General features: G+C 40.3%; 1 protein-coding gene across 4 annotated transcripts in view; it reads left to right on the forward strand.

The window, feature by feature from the left end:
• Positions 1-24,931, forward strand: part of LOC124432073 (protein rhomboid) — a 233,787-nt gene that overhangs the window by 88,607 nt on the left and 120,249 nt on the right. The window contains exon 1 of one of the 4 annotated variants that reach the window (XM_046980633.1): positions 1,734-3,091. The exons of 2 other annotated variants lie outside the window; for them this stretch is intronic. The gene's annotated coding sequence lies outside the window, so the exon portion shown is untranslated. Of the gene's footprint in view, positions 1-1,733; positions 3,092-16,362; positions 16,382-24,931 lie in introns of those variants that run through there. One more of the 4 variants, XM_046980641.1, reaches the window with a different exon arrangement.

A 24,931-nucleotide genomic window follows, 5' to 3' on the forward strand; every position in this document is an offset into this window, starting at 1 on the left:
TATACGTTTAGGTATGATCAAGTACAAACAATTTGGAAAATGCATTAAAATAGTCTGCTAATTACTATACCATTATTCGCGTTGCATAATTGAATAGAATCGCTAGTAATATCGATTCACCGTGTGAAAGTTACTGCATGCCGCGTTCACGGGCTAAGATCAAACATTTGAATTAATTGCGTTTAATAATTATTCCAACCTAATTTATAAAAGATACGTACTCGAGAAAAAAAGATGAATTTTATCTTGACGAAGGTCCAACTTGTCTTTCCGCTAACATTTCGAAATCAAATTCAAATATAATTTGTACTTTCCGGACATGTAATATACCTCCTAATAACTACTTTAATGTGCTATTATTGACAAACTTGTAATTATTATTACGACATTTCTCTATTGTCAAATATTAACTTATTATAAATATTCCAAAGTTAAGAGACGTAATTAGGGCAGAAGGAAGATATGATAAAATGAACTCGTCATTCTTAAATTAAATCAATTATTACCCCACACCTGACAGTCGACCGCCACACTGTCAATCATAAATATCAAAATTGTATATTTTTAATCCATTAAAAATCCTCAGGCGACTCTATCCTACTACAAACGGCTAATTTAATTTATTAATCAGATTATATTTTATCATTTGTAACCAAGGATCTACTTGAGGCGAATCTCTTCTTCATTTTCTATTAATATCAAATTAGATGCCATATATATTTAAACTAAGAACATGATAAACTTTAAATAGATTTTTAAACGATCGATTTCTTGGGTAATGGTCATAGAGGAAAAAATAATGAAAATTAACGTAAATTAATTATCTACAATTAATTATCGATATTATCAAGTACAATGCAAAAGCATGCAAAAAAATAAAAAACGTATGACTCACGAGTATACTTGCGAAAGAATTTACTCATGGTCGTTCTGATCAATAATGTTATTAAATTTTTAAATCTACTTACCGATAATCCTCGGTAGGAAAGGATATCTTCGATAATCTTCTTTGATGCACTGATTTTAATTTGAATGAAATAAAACACTGACTCTAGTACGCGTTAATTACATTCTTTCACTGTGAGACGGGCATTAAATCTACGATTACATTGCGCGCAATCATTTATATTTTAATTCATAAATGGCGAAACGCGGAAAAATCTGAAATATCGAGCAAGCCTGAAATCTATTTCATTGCCTGACGCGCAATGGAAAACAAAATCATTATTATCTGCGTTATAATTTAAAGTTACAAAATAATTAATTGTAAATATTATAGGAATTTATTTACTTGAGACTTTGTATATCCTTGCATGACTAATCAGCTCCGAAATGACGTAGGATGATCCAGCTCAAGTATGATTGATTGATTGTCGCTAGTTTCAATTAGCTTGGCCGATAATAAGAATTTATTATATAACGAGTAATATGAAATTCTACGAAATACATTTTTGGAAATCATTTCTGATGGTAGAACAATAACGTAACGCCAGAAATTTCTTTTTTTGTAAATATTTTAATTCTGCTATGTACTAATAAAAAGAAAAACATATATTTTTGAAATGTGCAAAGGTAATGTTTACGTTGTATCGTTGAACATTTTTCAAACAATATCAATTGTTCAAACCCTGCATCGCTTACGTATAGAGACTCAATTGTTTATGAACAAGAGAGAATAAATAAATAAAACTGAATTGGATACTCTATAAAAAGTATACAAAACTTATCTCTCTTTCTCTCTTTATATATTATTATTTAATAATAAAAAAATTTATATATTTGATTAATTATGATGGAATCAATATCGAAGTAAATTAAAATACACTTATCACTGTCAACAAAGTTCACTTTAACGCAAATATTATGAGTATTCCATAGCGATGAAGGAGGATTTACAAATTCTGTTTCTTTATTACTTTTCCACAGATGAATTTCCCAAATGTATCAAATAATTATATAGCAAATATCTGTTAAACGCAAGGTACACCGAACTTGCGAATAACAAGTTTTGTAATCGATTTGTCATACTGCGAGTGGATACACGAAACGTACTGATAAAAATATGCTAATTTACCTGTCATTACGAGGAGGCGTAATTCCGTTCCAACTCGAAGGTGTTCGCAAAACAAATATGGACACCGTAGGCATGTCAGTGACGTCAGCAGTGCTTCCACTTTACTTTTATTGCCGTTCTAGAAATTCGAAATGTTTTACGAAAATATTGAAACATAATAAATAATAAACGAATATTCTTAATTCGCGACAACACCGACGCTCACGAGAGCAAGACACCATAGAAATCACATATTCGACAATCGACTGAGACACTGTAAGATGTCAAATGTACCGATGGTATATAAAAATATGTCTGCGTAAGTATTTTTAACCCAAAAATGTCGTATTATCTTGATACCGTATTAACGAATAAAGTCAAGCCAAACTGCTATTGGTTAATTGGTAATGCCGAATTAGCATAGTGCGCCACTTTGCCTATACGGCCGTCTTCGAAATTACATAATTTTTCAATCTGTTGTTCAAAAGATATGAAAAAAGTTTTAAAATGTGATAGGCGAGCGTGAGAAACTTTATCAAAATGAGAAATATACTGACTCGGAATGACTATGAAACTTAATGAGGATTGTGCGACATTTGTAAATATAAAGAATCGAAAGTACGACGTAAGATGTATAGGGATGATTTTCATTACGAATATCTTTTATTCGTACTGCCGATATCGCTTACGAAGAGAGCACATTATAAAAATCGCGCGCTATATATAATCGATTAATAAATATACTTGAAATAATATATGGAATCTTAGAAAAAGTATCGCGATTATCTAGACATAATTGCGACGAAGACATTATTTCCATGGCGTCCGCCGAACGAAAGTGTCGTAAAGATGAATTCTCGAATGCCGACGAACGTAGTCGACCATCGACGATTCCTACCGAACGTGTATATTGCGCTACCTTGCGTATGTCCTTTCTACGACTACGTAATGTCGCGGGTCTATTGTTCGAAATATGGTGTGCGAGCAGGTAAAAACCATCAAGACGAACTACTCCCTTGGCCTTAAGGAGAAAAATAAGTGAGTAAATAAAGCAATAATAGTAATAATAATGATAGTAATAGAAATAAGGAAACAATTGTTAAAATGCGATATATACGTACGTACATCTTGATTGTGAAAGGATCAAAAGAGGTTATGAAAATTAGAAAAGAAATATATGAATATCTTTCTTTCTTTCTAAAAGTCGAAAAAATCGACTTATCGACGAATTTACAAACGAAAAAATGATACTTGATTTATCGACGAGAAGCACGCATTTCGTTAATGTATTATATTAGAAAGAGGTATGAAACTCGGAATAGTTCATTTATATAGTTTGTATAGAATAAAAGGATAAACGCCTTTGTAATATCTCTTTCTCTTCCTCTCGTCACCTCTCACTTTTTCTTTTACTTACCTTAAAAATCTTTTATCTCTGGGGAAATCGATTTAAATTCGTCGAATGAAAACTTTCTTTCTACGGATTTAGCCTTTCTCTTTCTCTCTGTAGCCTCTTCCGTCTGGGCATCTTTTCAATTCGTTTCGCGATTCGTTAATTCGTATTAATTAACCTTCGTTTTTCTACTTCAATTATGCCCATCTAGACGCCTTCCTATTTCTCCGATATTATTATGATACCACAGAAATTGGCATTTCGATGATGAAACGCCATTTGTGAGAATATTACGTAGCTGCGCAATAGACGTTCGTGCGTTATTTATACGTGTTTGTAATCAATTTGAAAAGTATATATATTATCGACTTTATTTTTCTACCAACAACAGACAGGGTTTTCAGGCGTTATCGCAAATACATTGTCGACGCGACGATGGCGTTTCTCCTCTCTTCTTCTTTATCACGTAGGTGTATCATAATGTGTAAAGTAATATTGCACTTCTCTTGTTTCTCTTTGGGTCTCTCACATTGATTAATTAAACAGGTAAATGGTTAAGAGCGATACGATCGGGTCTCTTTCGCGCGAGTTCAAAGTGTGTAAAGATATTCGAGAAGGCAGAGAGACACGCTATATGATTATTTTATGATTCGATCGATCTATTCTCGAGGAAACTTGCACGGTAATGCTCGTATCATTCTATCTATGATTGGGTTGTGAGCGTATGCATGGTTCGTGCTTGCATTTCTTGGTCTCAGTCTCGCAAAATAGTTCCTATCATATCCCCGTGAAATCGTCTTTTGGGATCGTTCGGATAATTCTGGATATTGTTCGCGTAGGACAAAGTAGTCGTTGAATAACGCCGTCTCTTCTTCAATGGCACTCTTTTCTCATGGATATTTTACAATGAGTACCTATATATGTAGATACGTACACACACACACACACACACACGCGCGCGCGTATCTCTCTAAATGGATGTATGTGTGTACACCTAGAGGGACACACGTACGTACCTATGTCGCGTTTGTTTCACCCACGTTACTTTTGCATGATTTTCTGAAATACTTGCGATCGCTTATTCACATCCTCCTTTTGTTAAGAAATTCTACGACGCAGACACGAGAGATATTACCTCGATCTCGGTTTAACGTGCTTGCTGCATGCCGTCGTACCTAGAGTTATTTCAATCTTCCATCTTTTCCCGATAGAATATTCCAATAAAATGAAAATCTATTAAAAAAGTCTAAAGTATAGGTAATATTTGATTTACATTATCCTTTATTTATTTCGTTATTAAATCTATGAAACATCGTTATATGTTATAACGAACGCGAAACATTGGGGTACCTCTCTCTCTCTCTCTCTCTCTCTCCTTTCTCTCGTTTCATTCGAAGGATCATTCGTTAACGTCAAAAAACTCTTAAAACTTCGGTACGGATCGCTCGCCTATTCTGCGCCGTACGAAAATACCTTCCCCGATGGAAATCGAGCGTAATATTTAATCGTTGAATATTTTCTGAGTTGCAACGTGAATCGCAAATAAAACAAGCGAAAGATCGGAAACAGCTAGAAAAAGAAAATAAATGTGCGAGATGGGTCTCCTTCGATAATCGTTCGATAGAATGGGAATGTCTGATGAAAAAAAAAAGAAAAAAAATAATAAAAAGAGAGAGAGAGAGAGAGTTTGATATAACTTTGTCATCTAGATGATGAAAATCGGTCGGTCGATGAATCCGGTCGTCGATTCAGTCGAAAAGTCCTCATTGAAGTCGACGTTCGAAAGTCTCTTTTCAAAGTTGATTCTCGACGCGACACACGATATCGTTGGTGCCTTCGAGCCGTCGGCTTTTCGAGCGAACGCTCTCGGATTATTAGATAGACGAAAAATGCGCGAATCGGAAGGGTGCTTGCTTGAAAAACGAGCTTTCGGAACGCGTCCCGTATTGATCGTTACAAATAGCCGCCAGCAAGGGCTCCTTCGCCCGCGCCCAGGGATTATCCCCTTTATATCGAGCTATTAATATTACTTTCTGCAAATCTTCCTCCGGTCCCTCATCGACCATATCCGAATTCTACCGTACGTGCTAAAAATCCATCGCCATACCATTTATATCGAACGACTCGCAAAGATTTGTCATTTTCTAAAAAGTGAGTCTCTTCGTGCTTCGTTCTTTCGAAAGGAATATCCCAATGACGAGTCGCTTCGTACATATATATATATATAATTTGACGAGTCAACGACAATTAAGAGAAAAAATATCGCGAGGGATAATATATAACGCGTTCTGTTACGATGCGAATGTCACGTGGTTATGCTTCGCGCACGCGTTCTCTTTATAATTCCATTAAAAGGAAACTTGTAAATTTCCCCGGGGACTCGTCACTCTCGGTAACTTTCCGTTTCGCGCTCTCTCGGATGAAAAACGGGAGAGGGCTGCTCGTCCAAGGGTAGACCTCATGGCCTCCGCAAGGCGTGCCATGGTATTACGTCCGACCCCTACACTCGCTACTACATATCGAACGATACAGCTCGATACGCTCTTCCTAGGATCGGAGGTGCAATGTCGAGAACATTGCTTTCTCGATAGGATGTATATAGGGCGTATCGTAATATTATACGTGAATGAGTTTGCAAAAATAATTCAAGAGAATTTCTCTCGTTGTTTATCCGACATAAAGAAATAGAAACAAGTAGAGTTGAAATGATTCTAAATCATTATAGAAATAGAAATAAAATTGGGTAAAGTTTGTTTTGAAAATTTTAACTAGCTGATATTTCTGTAAATCAATTAATCGACTTATCTAAGTTAAGTCTATGTAATTCAATGCGTATTTGCTCAAGAAGAAAGGAAGTAGGAAGGGAATTGGTAAGGATGGAGACTTGTTCCTGGCTTAGGTTAAGTAAACTTGGAATCCGAACTGTCTGCTTGTGGGGTACGGAAGGAGAAAGAGAGAGGTTGAACACGCTGGTGATGCCAGAGTTCCGTGTCGCTACTACCGCAAAAGGATTTGCACTTTGTAGTCGTGTACCAGTTACGGATGCGACACGTGCGAACGAAGGTCTTCGTAACACGTGCCTCGCGAATTTCTACTCGAACGTCAATTAAAGAAAATCGACGTCGACTCATCTTCGCCCTCTACGAGATCTCAGGTTGGATCGTTTCTCCCCCCCCCCACCTCTCTCTCTCTCTCTTTTTACGATCGCATCTCTCAGTTCGCGTCGACTCTACACGTTCGAATAACAAAATCGACGAACACCGGGCAAATAGAACTTTACCTTTCGACATTACGTAAAGCAAGTTGTCTAAAATTAGAGAGAAGGATGGGTTAGGGTTAAAGATCGAAGAGACAGGAAAAGGAGAATCGCGTGCGTCCTCGCTAACTATAGCGCAGCGAACGTGCGAGAGGAGATTGTCTCGAGGATAAGTCGAGACCATTAACGGGACGTCCGTTGCTCTTTCATTAGGTGCCTTCTCTTGACAGGTAGCCACGAAAGCTCCTCCCTGACCACGACTACGGTTTACTAGCATCGCACGGCCGAACCATCAGCGGAGGGGAGGGTAGGTATATAAAGGGCAGAGAGAGAGGGAAACGAGAAGACTCTTCGGAGGGTGGAGCGAAGGAAGAGCTTTGTTCCAGGCAAGCCGCATTGCAGAGACATCGGCCGAACGAGGCGGAGGAAAAAGATAGAGATAGAGAAACAGAAAGAGGGAGAGAGAGAGAGAGAGAGAAAAAACAAAGTCGGCGCGCACGAGAAAAAGAAAAGGGTGGGGTACGTCGAAGGTCTTCTCTCCTTTTCCCTTTTTTCATACCTTCCGACTAACGCGACTCTACCGAGAATTTAATTGGAACGCGTTCAGCCCATTGACGTATCGTTTCATGATCTTCGACGATCGATCTTCTTTTTCTTAATTTTGCCGATATTAATTAAAACTTCCTATCCGAATGTACTCTTTCATATACTTTACATTTTTTTCTCGAATCCAAGAAAGGATTCGTGAATATCTTTACTTTGATTGTTTATGTTTCGATCGAGGAATAGTAATAATAATAGAATCTTTGGGAAATCGATTATTCGAAGAGAAAATATGAATTTTCTTCGGTACGAATGAATTTTTTGTTATTTGATATCGTTATAAGAAAAATTCTTCTCAAGTACACAATAGTATCTACAATAAAGGATAATCCGCATGAAGTGATTTGCAAGATGTGCGTCCCTCTCGAAGGCCTCTGTCTCTTGAGGAGAGACAGAAACGGAGATAAAGCTAAATAGAGAAGTTGTCGAGGGAAACGGGCTGGAGTGGGTAGAGAGAGGTAAAACGCGGCAGAGCGTGTGTGCGACACGACCAGGGACACAATGGTAACGGCACTCGGCTTGACAATGAACGTAAGTGGATGTGGGTGCTCCCATTGGAGACCGTCTTAACATACTACGAATCACCGAGTCTCTACCTCTCTCTCTCTCTCTCTCTCACACGTTTACACACGCGCGCCTAGCATTCATGGAGGAACGGGTTAATGCGCTATTGTCCTTCGTGAACGCGCCTTCCTACGTGTGCGTGCGTAGCTGCGAGGATTACACGTACTGCGACACCTTATTCGCTATGTAAGGTGTTTACGTAATATATGTAGATATATACATATATATATATAAAGACATGGGTATTAGTGTACACGCGCGTATCGTGTGTGTGAGTATATGTAAATATGTGTATATATCTAATACGTAAGTTGTATATAGAGGGAAGCGTATAAGCAGGATGACGGAGTATAACGCGAACCGTGACATGTGTTACCTGTATCCGCTGCGTACTCGGTCCTAGAGATGCCTCCGGAGCGGAGAGGAGGAGATACGCGTGCGACTTACCAGCGGAAATTCACTCGGAAAGTGCTTGTCTCGTGGTATTAGACGAACGTACTCACAAGCCTCTACCCTTCCTTGCCTCTTCTCATCTCGATCGATCCGTTCCAGTGAAATTATTACTGAAAACGAAATGATATGATTTTCTTTTTGTCAGAAAAGAAAAGAAAGGAAAAGAATGATAGAAATAGAATATCGCGTATAAATAAAGGTTTCCTATTCGTTTCATATAGATGATTGCAATATGAGCCATGTAACAAGACTCTCGGAAGCATTTATTATTTGTTATTTTAGCCGAGTTACGGTTTTCGCATTCGAAACAGAATCATCTTCTTTTAGTTCTTTTTTTATATTTCTTTCCAATTGACATACATACGTATGTATATTGCACAAACATACGTACATCGATCGCGAGAAAAGTTCTTCGTTTTACAGTCGGATGAATTAAAATTCGAAATAGACGCGTCGAACGTGTACGTATGTATGTAGAGAATATTCACATAAGCGAGGGATAAGAGAGAAGACGATACTTACGAGTTCAGGTGCCTACGTACCTATATCCGTTTGTGAGCCATGACAATCTGAAAGATTAACGATCGTATTTATCGGTGCAAAAAAGAGAAAAGAAAAAGCACAAGGAAAAGAAAAATATCGAGCACGCTCGTTGGTAAAATTGAAAGGAGAATTTTTCCCGTGATACAATGGAATATTGCCAGGCGGTAAAAGCGGCACGAAAATATCGAGAGATTTCTGCGTACTCGACGGGTGATTATATCGTAGAACATTAATAACTTTCACGAGGCATTTCCACCCGTTCGAAAAAAACAACGCATTCCGTTACCTTCTATCCTCTTCTTCATACACCCGGGCGCAAACCATTTTTCCATTTTTCTCGTTTGATAACGGTCGTCGAGCGAAGATATTATCTTACTTGGTAATAATTAAAACGCAAAACAATGTGGACATATATGTATGCAGGTGGTAGATACGATGTATCAAATCCGACTGTATCGGATTGTCCCCTTTTCCTTCGTTGCTATCATTGTTTTTTTTTTTTTCTTCTTTTTTTCGTTTTTACAAATCTCACGGGCTCCATTCAACGAAAATGAAAAACTCAATCGATCAAACACATCGCGATAAAGATAGTGACGTTTTTTAAAATAATATCGTCCCTTCGACGAGTTTTAAATTCGTCCAAAGTCTTATGAATAGTGAAAATATATGTGTTATTTATGACTAGATGTGTCATTTGTTTACAATATGCGCGCGGAAAGAAAGAGATTTTAAAAAGTAAGCTCGTACGCGTACTACAACGGCACCGGGTTTTTATTAATAAATCCATATGATAATGCGTGAGATATTTTGATGTCTAGTAATGTCATTAAACTTTCATAATTTACACCGATGTAGAGAGCATTCGCTGAAACCTTTGACGGTATGAGTAACTTTCACTTTGATTGAATTTGAACGTACTTTAAAGTAAACGCGAACGTGATTAATTACTTTCTTTTTGACGATTATTAATAATTTCGATCGATGGTATTCTATCTCATTAAGGTTATCCGGTTATTTAAAAGTGCGTTTATATGTCAGAATATAATGCGTCAAAAGTAACGTATAAAACTGAGTGTGTGTGTGTGTGTGTGTGTATATATATATATATATATATATATATATATGCGTCATGTAAATATTTAGAAAAGATAGATAGAGAGAGAGAGAGAGAAAGGTTTTGTTATCGAATATTTACTTACTCGGTTACCACTCGGTTAAGAGGACGACGATGGAGTATCAACGAACGATGTCCTAATTATCGGTTTCCATCGTCGAACTCTATTAAGCTGACTTCGATTATAACTTTGGCAGAAGTTGGTGGAAAGTTTTACAGAAAGGGAGCGAGAGATTCGACGAGTGAGAGGGAAAGAGGGAAAGGGAGAGACCGATTATACCTGCGATCGGTCTTCGAGCAGCTTGCCGGAGTACATCGGACCATCTGCCATCGTGATTGCTCCTCTCTCGAAGAGCAAAGTTATCTAGGATTAATTCGAGCCCTTTTACTTCGAACAAAACTTGCGATAATTAGCGCATTTTTCGTAATTCATCAATTGATCGATGTATTCTTTGCCGATTCTCAAATCTCGATTGTAAATCATAAAAGATTGGATTTTAATTAGGTAGTTATATAGTTACGCTATGACACGTACCTGTGCATAAAAATCAAAGTCTCACCAGTTTAGTTTCTAAACGACTGTTCTCCTTGTCTCAAGACAAGGTCATCTTCGAGCAGTAGCAGCAGTAGCATCAACGAAGAGCCGAGAGAGTTTAGCAACGAGAACACCTAATTCAAGCTCTATATGAACGGGTGCCGGTGCACCGTCGACCGCGCTTTCTCGTAATATGTGGCATTGCGGTAGTCTGCCCTATTAAATGCCCGACATTTATAATACCGAAAATCTACCTAGCACCACGGAAGCTGTCTACCTCGATCTTACTCCTCCTCTTCTCCCTTTTGTATCTCCATCTTCCTTTCTCTCTCCTTCCCCCTTACTCTCCTTCCTTCCTACACTCCATTATGATTCGCATCTCCTCCTACGTGTTTCCTCTCTCTCGCTCTCGCTCTCGCTCTCTATCTATCTACCTCTTTCTCCTTCCTTTTCTTTCCACCGGTTGGTATACCGCAGATATATACACAGCAAGGGGTTGCGAGCTCGCCTCATTTAATTCCACGCCGTGGATATTCCGCAGCGTATTTGTTCTATGGCACGAAGAGGACAGGAAATGGGGAAGAGGAGAAGAGAGGGAGAGAGTGAGAGAGAAAGAAAGAGAGGAGAATAGAGGAAAGGGATTGGCGTCGGGGAAAAGAGTAAGTTGCCTTAATGAAGGAGATAATGGATAGTAATGCTGATGAGGTTTAACATTCCGTCGTGGCAGAGCACGATATCTCCCTCTCTGCTTCCTTGCCACGCTAAGCGCGAAACTTTGATCGATTTTAACGAGATAGCACCATTAATGAATTTCGTCGGGGCACTTTAAAAATTTTCGGGCAAACGATTAACCTCTAGACGATCGGTCGAATAAATCGATTCTCTCGTCACTAAATCGCGCGTAAAGATTAGTTCACCCATAATCGAGATAATTGATAACATTTTTCTCTTCGTCCATAAGTCCCCATTCTCGAAATGTTAATCGACTACGTATAAGCAAACGAATCTCCCTCTCTTGCACCTTTGTTCTTTCTATAGTTTCTCGAAGAGAATGCTCTTCCCCGTTGCGCTACGTGCCATGAGATCCAAATATCCTGACGCCGCACCACTGTTAGATCATCGGAATTCATTGCTTAGACCTTTAAAACGCTTCTGGAAGGAAGGAAGGAAGGAAGGAAGGAAGGAAGGAAGGGAGGGAGAGAGGGTGGGAGGGAGGATGGGAGGAAGGAAGAAAAGGAGTAAAGGAAGTCCGTCCATTTCGAACGACTCTTTCCTTACGTATACATTTAGACACACTCGCACACAGAGACTTGCACACTTCTCGCGATTCATAATACGGAAGACTCGTAGAGGAAACGACTTTGAGTTTGAATAATCGAACGGGATCCTTCGCATTTATTTCATCGTCGGAATAATTCGAATGGTGCGACTGGAATATAGAAACGATGAATTCTATCGGTTGCTTGGAAATGAGACGCTTTGTTTCTATCCACGAACGGGTGGTCTCATTTTTATTCGACTATATTTCTCCGTCCTGCCTCCCGTCGGGAACGGAATAACAACGAGTTGTGCGATAACGATGAAATATATTAATAAACATCTTGATTCTTTTGTGTATCCGTTCGAAACTCGACTATTACCTAATATCCAAAAGAAATTTTCCATCGATGAAGTCGTTATTTTTCTTTTTTCCCTTTCCTCCCCATCCCCCCCCCCCCTCTCTCTCTCTCTCTCTCTCTCTGTCTCTTGGATTAAACGAGAAAGACGCGACGCGATCTCGAAAGTAGAATGCGAAAGAAGAGGACCGATCAATGGGCTTTGGGGTATAAATAGATAGGGGAGTCGAAACACGATGTAGTCGTATACGTGCGTTCTCTCGAGAGGAGATGACGAAGGAGGAGGAGAAGGAGAAGAAGGAGGAGGTAGAGATGGAGGCGCCGAGGGAGAGAGGACCGGTGCTGAGTTAAAAGGGTTTAGCTAGGCATTTATTTATTTATTGCGTCTGGCCGCAGAAAGGCGAGAGACGCATGGCAAAGGTACATTGCTCTTTTCTCCTCTTCCCCGTCTCGCTCTTTCCCCTCTCCTCTTTCTTCATTTTCCTTCGTTACTCGTACGAGACCGAACGCCAATGCCGCGTCTCTCTTTTTCTCTTCACACCTTGGACGCGTTAACCACAGCTTTCGTCACAATCGTTGAGATTCTCGGTTTCTCTGCCAAAAACAGAATTTTATTATTAAACGTTTCCATCTGCCTAATCGATCAGCTTCCGTCGACGATCGATTTATTCTCTACGTCGAGGAAAAAACCATCTACACGATCCATATGTATTTCTATCGATTGACAAGCAAGTATCATTGCTTTTTTATTCTGTTTTATTTTGTTTTACTTTCCTGTTTTCTTTTCTGTTTTGTTTTTTTTCCTTCTTCTTTTTTTATGTTTCCTACGCATATTCTAGATTTCTCAAATTAGTTTGCCGAAAGAGAGAGGCGAAAGAGCATTTGTTCGCTTTCACCCTTTTCGTATCATTTCGGCTGAAGCGAAAATAAAGAACAGCAGGAAGGGTGGTGGAGAAAATAGAAGAGTCGCGTAGCTTTCCGTGAGCAAACGAGAGAGAGAGAGAGAGCGAGAGAGAGAGAGCCGTTACCAGGCAAGATTCCACTACAAACCACGCATTTCAGTGTTCGCTGAAATTAGAGGGGTTGATACGCGTAAAAAGCCGGTGTGAGAGAGAAAAGCTCGCGAGGTTGAAACGAGTATCGAGTTCCCTCCCTCCTTGGCCCTTTTCATTTACTCCACTCCACTAGCTTTCGTTCATCAACCATCCGTATCACAGTGCTTTAAATGCTTTCGGGAAAATTAATTCGAGATAATTATCACGATGAAAAGTTGCTGGCAAATTAATCGTGTGATTGCCGGAGCGACCACATTAACCTCCTTTTGTCACGTACCGCCACAAGCAACATGGGGATTGGCGTTGCGGCTATGATGGCGGACGATAACCGGCCGGCTGAATAACTGGACAATAGTTCGCGTGTGCGTGCAAATGGGTGAGCCTATCGAAAACTATAATGCGACTTTTGTAACTTGCAGTAAATCTCCCCGCGTCGTGAAATTCATTGTCCTTTTGAAGAGCCGTCAACGCTACTCGATGAGATACGGGACCGGCCTTGTCGTCGAGCCGCTAATAATTATTGCGAAATATCTTTTAATATTTCCGACCGAGTTAATTAAAAGCGACATTTTCAGCTGACATGAAACACGAGATCCGTAATCTAGCCTTAATACGCGATATCAAAGCGATTCCATTTTTCATAGTTCCTTTTAAAAGGAAAAGTTTATACAGTAATTGAATGATCGTCCTATAACTCGAAGTTATAAATGGAAAACAATTTCTTCGCCAAGAAAAGTAATTACGTTGGACATATGCGATTCTAATCTATCTCCGACTTTTTGAATCTGATTTTCTTAAAAAAGAAGTCTCGACTGCGAAATAAACATCCTTAATAATTCACCTTGTTTTTCGGAAAAGTAATTAATGTCGCGAGATCGACTATCGGTTTAACGGAATGAGATAAAGTCGGGCGAGTATATTTTCGGGATATATCCGAATGGAATTTAGTGGAGTAAGTAACCCCTAGCTTTTGCCCCTCGTGTCGTACATATTAGGCCGTCAGGGGTAGCGATTCATCGCTTTCGAGGGACGCGTGGCTGACTTCGAGGGTCTTGAAAAGCGAGGACTGCTACGCTAGGAGGGATTTTTACCCGTGATATTGCGGGTCTTCCGCGACAACGGATTATGCAAGCACGTCCGAGCCAACGGCACGCACACACACACACACACACACAACGCATACCTTGCTCTGTCTTCTTCTAATTCACTTACGACCCTTTCGTCCCTGTAGCTTCGTTGTCTATTTTTCTCACTCTCACCGGAACACGATATCCGTCTTGTTTTCGTAGAATCGATCGTAACAGCCCCTTCGTGTCGTTCTTATAAACCGCTAAATCATTACGTTTTTGTTTCTTTTTTACGATCGTCATTTCCCTTCCTCGTATCGCAGAAATAAATTTTCATACAAACGATAAAGTTTGATAGAAACGAAAAAAAAAGTTGGAATATTTTCCATTGTCATTACTCGTCGCGTCGTTCTCGATTCGTTTCGCTTACGTGACAACGATCTGGAAGATACTAAGGGTTAAAACACGGGCCAAGGCCAATCAAATTTTCATAAGCTTCAAAGTGATGGCTTTTATGGAGGTATGTCATCGATAATCGATTTTATAAAGAATCGCTTCGGTTTTTCGACGTCGGAACATTTGCCGTCGTACGTATTTAGATATACGGCCGACAGTTTATCTTTCTTATAATCTTTTCGAAAGGCACGCAATCGTACATAGGAGCAACTCGAGAACTTACGCAAAAATTGTAGAAAAGAAAAGAAAAGAAAAGAAAAGAAAAACGAAAATGTTCGTATCAATGAAAGTAGGAAAAAGTTGGTGGTCGGTACGAAAGGACGAAAAGAGTATTTTCCTGTTTTACACCCTCCTCTAACGAGCTAAGAACACAGCTAAGTTTATATCCGTGGCTCGTAATACCGGCGTTTTATCTCTCTTTAATTTTGTACGCGTACGCACGTAATTTAGTCGTAAATACCGTGGGAATTCCATATCGCGCGATTTAGCCCGGGCAACTACCGTACGGCGATTCGGTTTCATTGCAACGATAAAACATGGCCGGCCGTGCGCGCTTTTACCGTGCCGCAAGTGCGCGTAAACAATTACGCGCCGGTCGCTCTCGCGATGCAGGTAATAAAATGCTAAGGCAAAATATATGGCGCAACAAGTGAGCGACGTTCCTAGTTGCTAGTCATCCACCGTCTATCGTTAATAATACGACTATTATGCGAACCAATCGAATATCTCTATCTATTCGGCCATATTTCATCGGCGTTATATAAAACCTATTGTATCTTTAAACGCGATGAGTTTTCAAAGATGAAGCTTAACTATTATATATAGATATATATATATATATATATATATATATATATATATATATATAATCCAAAGAATTCTATGAGTAGGATCATATCGGAGAAAATTTTAGATTAAAAAAAATTCCAAAAGGATAGAAACGCATAACACTGTTTCGTACTCGATCGTATCGCATTTGATATTTTTGTCTTCTAATAGTCAAAACGTTTAATATCAGAGAAAGACACGGAATTCATTCCAATTTTATTTGAAACGTATCTAGGATCGACGTTGTTTGCTCGACGATTTTATATCTCGTTAAGAATCACGGCTGAGAGAAAAGTGCTGCCTCATGTTCGTCCATTTTTCTGGAAATTGTCGAATATAATGGAGATATAATCGCCGTTAACGTCGTCGCGGTTCCATTCTGTCAGAGCTCTCCTTTCTCTCTCTCTCTCTCTCTCTCTCTCTCTCTCTCTCTCTCTCTCTCTCTTTCTCTTTATTTTCGAGGATGACATCTTTCACGGAAGACAAACGATGGATGGTCACGAGAATCTGGCCAAAGGGTCGCTCCGCGGAAATGAGAAAACGTCCATCTTACCCTGGTGCTATCGGGAATATTGGTCTCGCAAGTCGGCTCTGTCTTTTCTCGGCTTCTCCTCCTCTCTCGGTCCTCTCTCGGTCGTTTGAATTTATTTTCGGCTGCGACCCCGTACGTGAGACGAAATTTTCAATGGCCCGTCGTCCTACGCGAAGAGGAGATATAAAAAAAAAAAAAGAAAGAAAGAAAGAAAGAAAAGAGACGGTACGAGAAGAAGAGAGGAAAAAAGGGATAAGGGACGGAGACGATCGGTCACGTCGAATCCACTTCGACGTACGAACTAATAATAAAGGTACTCAATGATAAAGTGCGCTATATATTATCTTAAATAAATATTTAACATATACGCAACATTCCGCTTAAAGATCGATATTTATCATTAATTTTCATGTTAAATATATAATTATGTTGCTATTGGTTCTTGAGTAAACGTATGGAGAATTTAATATTTTTGGAAAATCCAGCATATAGGCAAAGCAACCGATCGCGTGTTTTAAATAAACGATATCGTGTTATGCATCAAACGTTTAAATATTTATTAAAGGATTCGAGTTTACAAAAAAAATGGGAAAAAAAAGAGAAAAAAAAAAGAGAAAAAAAAGAAAAATTCAGTCCATTTCCAATAAAGCGCGTGTTATATGCGAAGGTAAAGCAAGCTTTTGTCGGTTTATCAAATTTTGCGTAACCGAGGTAAAAGTTAGTCGGGTCGGGTAGGGAAGAGTATAATCGAGAATAATAGGTTGCATAGCAAGCTCGAGGAGCACTACTGAATACGTAAGTTAGAGGAAAGAAGGAATAAGGAAAGGTGAAACGCATTCGTACCAGAGAGCCTTAAAAAAGGATTGCCCAGGGAGGCTACCGTTTATCAGCTGCAAGCTCGGTGCGGCTGACAAGCTATTACTGCACGTGAGATCGCCTTTGCATCGAGATTGAATAGATCGAAGCTCTTGGAAAATAGCTAACCGAATGGAGAAAGAGATGGAAAAGAAGGAAGAAGAGATAGATAGAATCGAAGAAAAGAAAAAGGAGAACCGCTTGGAACGAGGTCATGTTAAATTCGACCATGGGGTGAATTAAAGGACAAGTTATACGTTTCTTTTCATCTTCTTACATCTCTATTGGACTATGGTTCTCATCTCTCTCTCTCTCTCTCTCTCTCTCTCTCTCTCTCAATTTGACCGATCGATAAACGGAACTCTGCTAGTCTCGAATCTAATAATTCTTTCGATCGGTCGGTTTCTTCGTTCTTCGAACGGAGAAGCAATTTTCGAGATAACTCGACGGCACTTTCGTTTCGATATCGTTTAACCTCCTACGATGATGCCTCGTTCACTTAATTATCGTCGAGTAAACTTCCACGTGATCGAGCTCGACTCGTAGAGCTTCTCTCCTTCTTCCTTCTTGTTACACATTACAGCGTTCAATAAACAGGATATCGGACTGGGTTTATGTCTCCTATCAAACTTCGACTGTCTTTCTCTACCCTTTCCTTTATCTTTCCTACTTATACTTTCTATCTCTCTTATGTCGTATCACCAAGATGTCTTTTCGAGAACGATTAATCTCGAAATGCAATCAGCTATCTTGTTATATCGCGTGAAAGTTTTATAGGCAAAGTAGAAAAGAATGTAAAAGGGGATGGGTTTAGCTAAGTGTCGTTGTAGTCTGCCCTTTCTCGAATATACTCGTACGTATTATAGCCAGGAACTGTAACAGCAGCTAGCAGCACGTCGTCTTGCACGTTAAACTCGTTTCGAAAGATGCTCGACGCGAGAGAAGCGAAGTGAAGAGAGGAGAAGCACGTGCCAGCGGTTTACGAGCGAGAAGGGTCGTACGCCGGTCTTCGTGCTTTTACGGCCGTTAGTTACTCACGGTTCGTTACTTACCTACCACGGCAACCTTCGACGAAGCTGACCGAAGACTTTACGTCTCATCCTCGCGCACATCGACAACTTCGAACTCTCCTTTTATTACTAGATGCACCTGCAACGTCAATTTTACGAATTTACACTCGCATTCGAAGTCATACGGGAATAAGGAAGTCCCCTTTCCCGACTTGGCTCCTATGAATTTATCTATCGGTATCATTGGATTACCGATGTATCCGTATCGCTTTCAAATTTTACATTTTCGTTTATATCAAAAGATATCTATAAGTAACGAGTTAGAAAAGAGAAAAAAAAAAGTAATGTCGCATTGGCCATCCGTTAGAGTTAGTGATCGTTACGCGGGCCGATTCCATTATCGATATCTCATCGATCGAACTTTTCGAACATTGTTACTCGTAAATCAAGAAAAGTATCACTTCGCGCGGAAGCGGAGCTTCTCTTCGCGTTCGAAAGGCACTGATTTCGCGCGTCATATACCACTTTTTCTCTTTCCCTCTCTCCCTCTTTTACTCTTTTTCTCCCTCTTTCAAATAAACGCTTTGGTAACACAAAATGGCTAAGAGAAATCCTCGACGATTTATCATTCGCTTCGCTTTCGAAAAGCATATCGCAGTTTCACGATCGATTCTACATCGAGCGCGCACCCTGTTCTTGTATCTACACGTAGCTATAGCCAAAGGGGTTGGAAGAGAGAGAGAGAGAGAGAGAGAGAGAGAGAACAAAAGTGTAGGCACGCTCAACACACGCGCATACATACGTCTCCAACGTGTTCCGCACGAACGCACATTCGTTTTTCTCCTCTCGATAGCATTGCATTTTTCACGAACCCTCTTCCACCTCCATTTACCACCCTCTCTTTTCTCTTCTCCTTCCTTTCCTTTCTCCTCTCCTTTCTACTCTTTTTATACCTCTATTCTCGCGTTCGTTCTTTCGATTAGATCTTGAATATTTCGTAAATTTTGCGTTCAAGCGAAACCTCGTTCTAATATGAACGCGCTTCAGAAAACTTTATACTCTCTATAGGTTTTACGGTATAATTAATTATTTTGTTCAAAAAAAAAAAAAAAAGGACAAGACAAATAACTAAAATTTCATTCATATTCTATACAGTTTTAATAAACTGTCAAGATTAATAATAGTTATAAATATATTTAGCTTGATTGTAATTTGAAGAGATCGAATAGCTCTTATTTTCCTTCCATCAAAGATCCACCGTCTTTTCTTTTTTCGACTTATTCTCTTTCCTTCTTCTCCTTCCGACCACCGAGCTTAACGATAACGAGCGAAGAGGATAAGAAGGGAGGAAAGGGCGGTAGCGAGGGAGGAGATAAATTCGGCGCGTGACTGTGAAACGGAATTTCGAGCTTTCGAATTCGACATTGCCTTCGAAAAGGAAACCTCCGTTCCCGATGCAGAAAAGAAATTCCCAGGCAGTTGTGAGCCGGAAGATGTACCCTCCTCTTCCCTTTACATGTGTACGTATACACACACCCACGCTCTCTATCTCTTTCGAAGCTCCTTGACTATCCTCCTTCGTAACGTCAAGAATTCGTACACTCCTCGCGACAGATTTTCTAAAGAATTTTCTTTTGCAAAGAGTCCCAAGAACACCTGAAAATCGTTTTAAAGACTCTCGCATAAGAAAATTTTTATACTCGCTGACGTTCATATTTTTTATTCCGAGTCGAAGATCATCCAAGATGAGACGAAGGGGCGAATATATCGCGAGGAGAGATGATCGAAGAAACTTTAATAAGTTTAGCGCCTGGTAAAAGCGATACGACCGCAACGAACTTCGAAAGAAGTCTTCGACCCATCGTCGTAAATAACATCGGACTACCGGTAAAAATTTATGCGCTCGTCGAAAAGTCGTTCTCGCGACCATCTTCACGCTGACCTTCTTAGAAGAGTACACAGAAATAGAATTACTCGTGGACAAAGACTACGATAAAAATTATTAAAAATCTTGCGTTTCTTCTTCTTCGTTTTCTTTCTTTTCTCTGTAAAATAGATTTCCAATGTATTGGCCATTATCATTATGATTTTCTAAGAACAAAAATAGGACGAGTTAAAAGAAATTAACGTTATTTCAGGATTAATTAAACATTCCTTTAAGGATTAAATTCAATTTTCGAAACTTGGACAAAGAAATGTTTATATTTTTAAGGACAGCCTTTACAGATTGACTCGGGTAAATTGTTCCCATAAATGCCTTTCTGCGTGCAAGAGAGGTAGAGAGGAAGGAAGGGAGAGAGCGTTTACGTGGCTCGCAAAAAGGTACGTCGTAGCACGGAATAGAGTGAAGTAAGTAAAGAGGAGAAGAGAAAAGAGAAGAGAGAGAGAGAGAGAGAGAGAGAGAGAGAGAGAGAGAGAGAGAGAGGTTTGTTCCACAGGCAAGCGCCGAAATACTTTATGCTAAACTGAGTTTATGCCGCGAGCGTTATTGAAACTCCAAGTGGGGTTCCGCTAGCAGCTCGACTAGAGGCCAAGGGGGTGAACTGCCTTAAAGGTCAGAAGCGAAACACAATATCCGCGAACTTATTTATCACGTCGCGGTCCTACCCTTTTTTCCTCCTTTTGCCTCTTTCATTTCCCACGCTAAACACTATATCACCTTTCGAAACTTAAGCTCCGCGTCGTTTCCGCATATCTCGACAACGATTACTTACTCGCTCCTCGACATTTCTTCTTTATCTATCGTTATTTTTTTAATTTTTCAATTAAACGCATTTATTACGTCGAAGGATGGAACGATACCGACGCATCGAATGAGAATAGGAAGAAGAGATGATCAGAAACAATGCTGAGCTCGAAGAAGCTTATACGTAGTGCGAGATAAAAAGATGCTTCCTTCCGGGCAGGAGCTATTAAAATCGTACCATTACGGAATATGCGAGGTGTATCCTCGTCGACGGTTTTATTTCATTACGTCGTTTGCACGGCTAACGAAATTACCGCAATTTCGCGGCGTGCCGGCCGCGCATGAGCGGAGCGGAGACGCTACCAACACCGGCCAAGCTTGTTTTACCGTTTCTGCCCTCCTGTAAACCATGTAAAGCGCATATGTATGTATCTCTATCTCGCCCGGAGGATCTCGTCCTTCCGTTTCCGCTTGCACGCTTTCAACTTCCTTTACTCCCTCACTATTACTCCTCACTATTACACCTTTCCCTCTTTTCATCGATCCGTAAGAACAATTGCCAGCAAAACAAATGAATTAGATCTTCAGTGATGAGATGCAATCTCGAGCAAAGATTTCTTTTGATTTCCGCCGATTCAAAATTCAAAACTTTTCTCTCTCTCTCTCTCTCTCTCTCTCTTTATTTTTTATGGAATTCACTTTATTTATCCCGTACAATCTAATATCCGTCCAAGACGCGAAGAGCTCGGGAAAAGAATAAAAATGATGAAAGAATAGGCGGAAACCGAGCGAATTCCTGCGCCATTCCGTCGGAGTTAGGCGCAGCTAGGTCGCGATGCAAGCCGATTTACGTGGCCGTAACTCGTAAGGGGTTGCTTGAATATGAAAGAGTATAAATTATAGCGGCTACTAGGACCCTCTTGCCGTTGGAGAAGCTGAAAGAGGAAGAAAAAGAAAACGAGCTGCTTGACGGTGGAACGAATCACCGAAAAGGTTTTGCTGACTCGTGCCCGAAAGGGCGCGCAAGTCCTCCGGGCTTTTAATACGGCATCGTTGCACCTAAAGGCTCCACGGGAAATTAGTTTTTCCCTGACACTCTCTAGTCCGTTCCCTTCTCTTCTCTCTCTCTCTCTCTCTCTGTCCGATAGCACCATCATCGCCCGTCTCCAGTCGAGCTTCGCTTCTTCCTCCCAACCTCTCCTCCATTGACCTGACGTATTACCCTTCGACCTTTTGTCGCGCGACCTTCTTCTTTTTTTCTACACGGTGAATGTCAAAATACCAGCAGCATTATCGTCTCTTTTCATCCCTCGTTCTGCCTTTCCCCTCTACGAGCCTCTATCTTTCTTTCTTCCTTCCTTCCTCCCTCCCTCCCTCCCTTCCTCCCCTCTTTCCTTTTTCGGTTTATTGAATCGCGCGAATGCGAATCTTTCTGTACGAGTTAGACGAGTGCTCCGTTTTTCATTCGTGCATATTTCCACGTCGCTTTGTCGAATCGATTCAAGGAATATGGATGTGTTTCTTTTCTTTTCTTTTTTTTTTTTTTTCTTTTTTTTCCATTTTTCCATATGACTCCAAATTTGGAAAATCGGACTATTCGATCGGAGCTACCGACTGCTATATTTTTGCACTAACTTTTTAAGGAGCGTCTTATCGTACGTGAAAATGTTTTTTAAATTTAGATGACTTTTTACGATGTATTATCATTCGAGAGGGTATATTGCGATATCACAGGCATTGACGTCGTCGATATCATTGACGCACGGCGTTCATTTCATCGGAGATAAGTTTAAATATAGATGGAATTTTTTTTTCGACAGGACGGCGCTCGCGCGCGAACGCGAATATAGATAGTTTTCTATTCGTAGTAGATGCGTTGCGCTTATTTTCAGTAGAACATTTTTATTGACGTCGTTCCGTTGATGCGTCGTTAACGTCATCGTCGACGTTCGTTTATTCTCGTTTAGTTTCACGCAGGTGGGTTCATGCGCGCATATATTTGGGTAATGTATTTCAAAGAATCCGCAAAAGCGATCGAACGTAGCTAACTACCGTAAAATCGTTGAAACTATATTTACGAAGCGTTCAAATTACTGAACAACGACACCACGAATTCAATGACCGTCAACGACAAACAAAGTGGTTATATAGATAACGTAACCAAGACCACGCACGAATATTTGAATATTTTCAAATATATAAAATCCCACGAGTATCGACGTCTACGTTTATAAGAAAACTTGACGGTGCTAGCAACGAAACGATTTCTCGCTCGACTCACGAACGAGAAAAGACAGGGGGAAAATATTTTCCAAGCTTCTTATGGCTTCTTTCTCGGCCGATCGACTTTGCAACCCCCTAAGGACAAAATTGTGGTCCTTTAACCGATGTCACCCTCGCACGAGAGGGTAGTTGCATACGGAGTCTTCTGCATCGTCCCCTTTTTCGCCCTCACCCTTGCCCAAGCCTCACCTTCTCTCTCTCTCTCTCTCTCTCTCTCTCTCTCTCTCTCTCTCTCTCTCTCTCTCTCTCACCAGCGCATATATCCGATGGTGACCCCAATTTCGATCGAGCTCCGGAGCCACTCGGCGCCACATTGTCCTCGCATCTCGAGAACCCTTTGTACTCTCCGCTCTCTATCAACGACGATGTCGACGTTGTCGACGTAGTCGTAGTCGTCCACCATCTTCTACTCATCGTCCTGCTCGTAATAATAACGGCCGAGTCCTGTTCGTAGTTAAGCTGGATTGGTCGACGGACTACTAGGCAAGACTCTCCTAGTGCAATCATCCTGGATTACTGCGAGACCTTTTGACCGACGTATTTGAAGCTTATCGTCTGGTATATTTCTCTTATATACTTGTCTCTTGGAATTTAGTCGAACAATTGTGTTCCGCGAGTTTTGGACTTAAAGGTACGTACGTAAAAAGAAGAAAAAAAAAAAAGAAAAAAAAGAAGAAGAAAAAAGAAAAAAGTAAAGAGACCTCCAATGATACCGTCGTTAACGTCATCTCGTCGAGAAATATTTCATTTTTGAAACGCCATCGAAAAATAATTATCGCAAAGGTCGAGTCGAGTTTAATTCCCGTCAAATAGAAAAAGGATAAACGGGCTTGTGTGCGCGCCGAAAAGACACCGGTCTTTTCTTTTCTTCGTGAATCGAACTCGAGGAGAGCGTTATCGCGAATTAAAAGCGATTAAAAGGAAAGGTATTTTTGCCTTTGACGGAGCTGTCGAGTTCGAGGCGCGAAAATCGAAAAACGATTCGGGATCATTGGCGAAGAAAGGCCGTTAATCTTCCCACACAGGAGGAGGGAGACTAGAGACGTACCAGGTACTCTCTCGTGCCTGGTCTCGCAGAGGCGCCTCGTCATTAATCACCGAGGGCCGCTCTTCTTATCGAACGCGCGGCAACCGCTCGAATTCAATAAGCGCAAAGCGTAATTTTGCGCGGGGGTTATTAGGGGCACCTTCAAGGCGAACCTTCTACCTCAAGATCGTTAATCGAATTGCGCCTCTTGGCTGCTGGAAATGCGCCGCTACGATACGCTTCTTGCTTCACAAGAGCTGAGCTTCGGGTCGAGTCGAGCCACGAGTACGTCACTTCTTTTTCTTTCAAAAGGACTTTCGAGTATCGTCAACAGGTCCCTAAGAAACTCTCTGTTCTAAGACGAGAGTGCCGTCGGGTAGAGAATTACGAAAGAACAAAAAAAATAGGAATATCTATAAGAATTGCCTCCACGCAATTCCCCTTTTTAACCTGTTCGATCGTTTATCTTTCCTTTCCTCTCACATTTTCCATTTAAATAAGGAAAGCAAAATGACGCATGTGAACCTGAGTTATTCGTAGTATATATGTATGTAACTAAATTCAGGGGAGTAAGCAACAGGCAGCGTGGCTTTATATGATAACTTATCAGCATGCACATATTTATATATCATTTACTTGAAAGGGTATGAATACATATAACAAGAAGCATATGTATCTAGGTGCGTTAAAGCGATAGCTTTGATTTATGAAGCGTATAATGTCCTCAAATTTTTTTCGATTCGAAAGTATTTCGATTGAAAATCATAAATAAGAAAGGAACCCCTTTAAAGTATGATAAATGCCGTGAAATGGGCCAGGAGATTTTTATAATACTCATGATCTACCTTACTTAATCGAAGAATCGAATGCCTCCTTTTATATAATCGACAGGAAGAGATGAACGATCAAAGTCACAGACCTAAGCCACTCTTATTCTCGGCGGTACGATCGACGGAAAAATGAACTCGGGTTCTTTCCGCTTAAAAATAATCTTTAAGAATC

This window comes from Vespa crabro, chromosome 1 (genome assembly GCF_910589235.1).
Source record: "Vespa crabro chromosome 1, iyVesCrab1.2, whole genome shotgun sequence".
In the NCBI taxonomy this organism is placed as follows: Eukaryota; Metazoa; Arthropoda; class Insecta; order Hymenoptera; family Vespidae; genus Vespa; species Vespa crabro.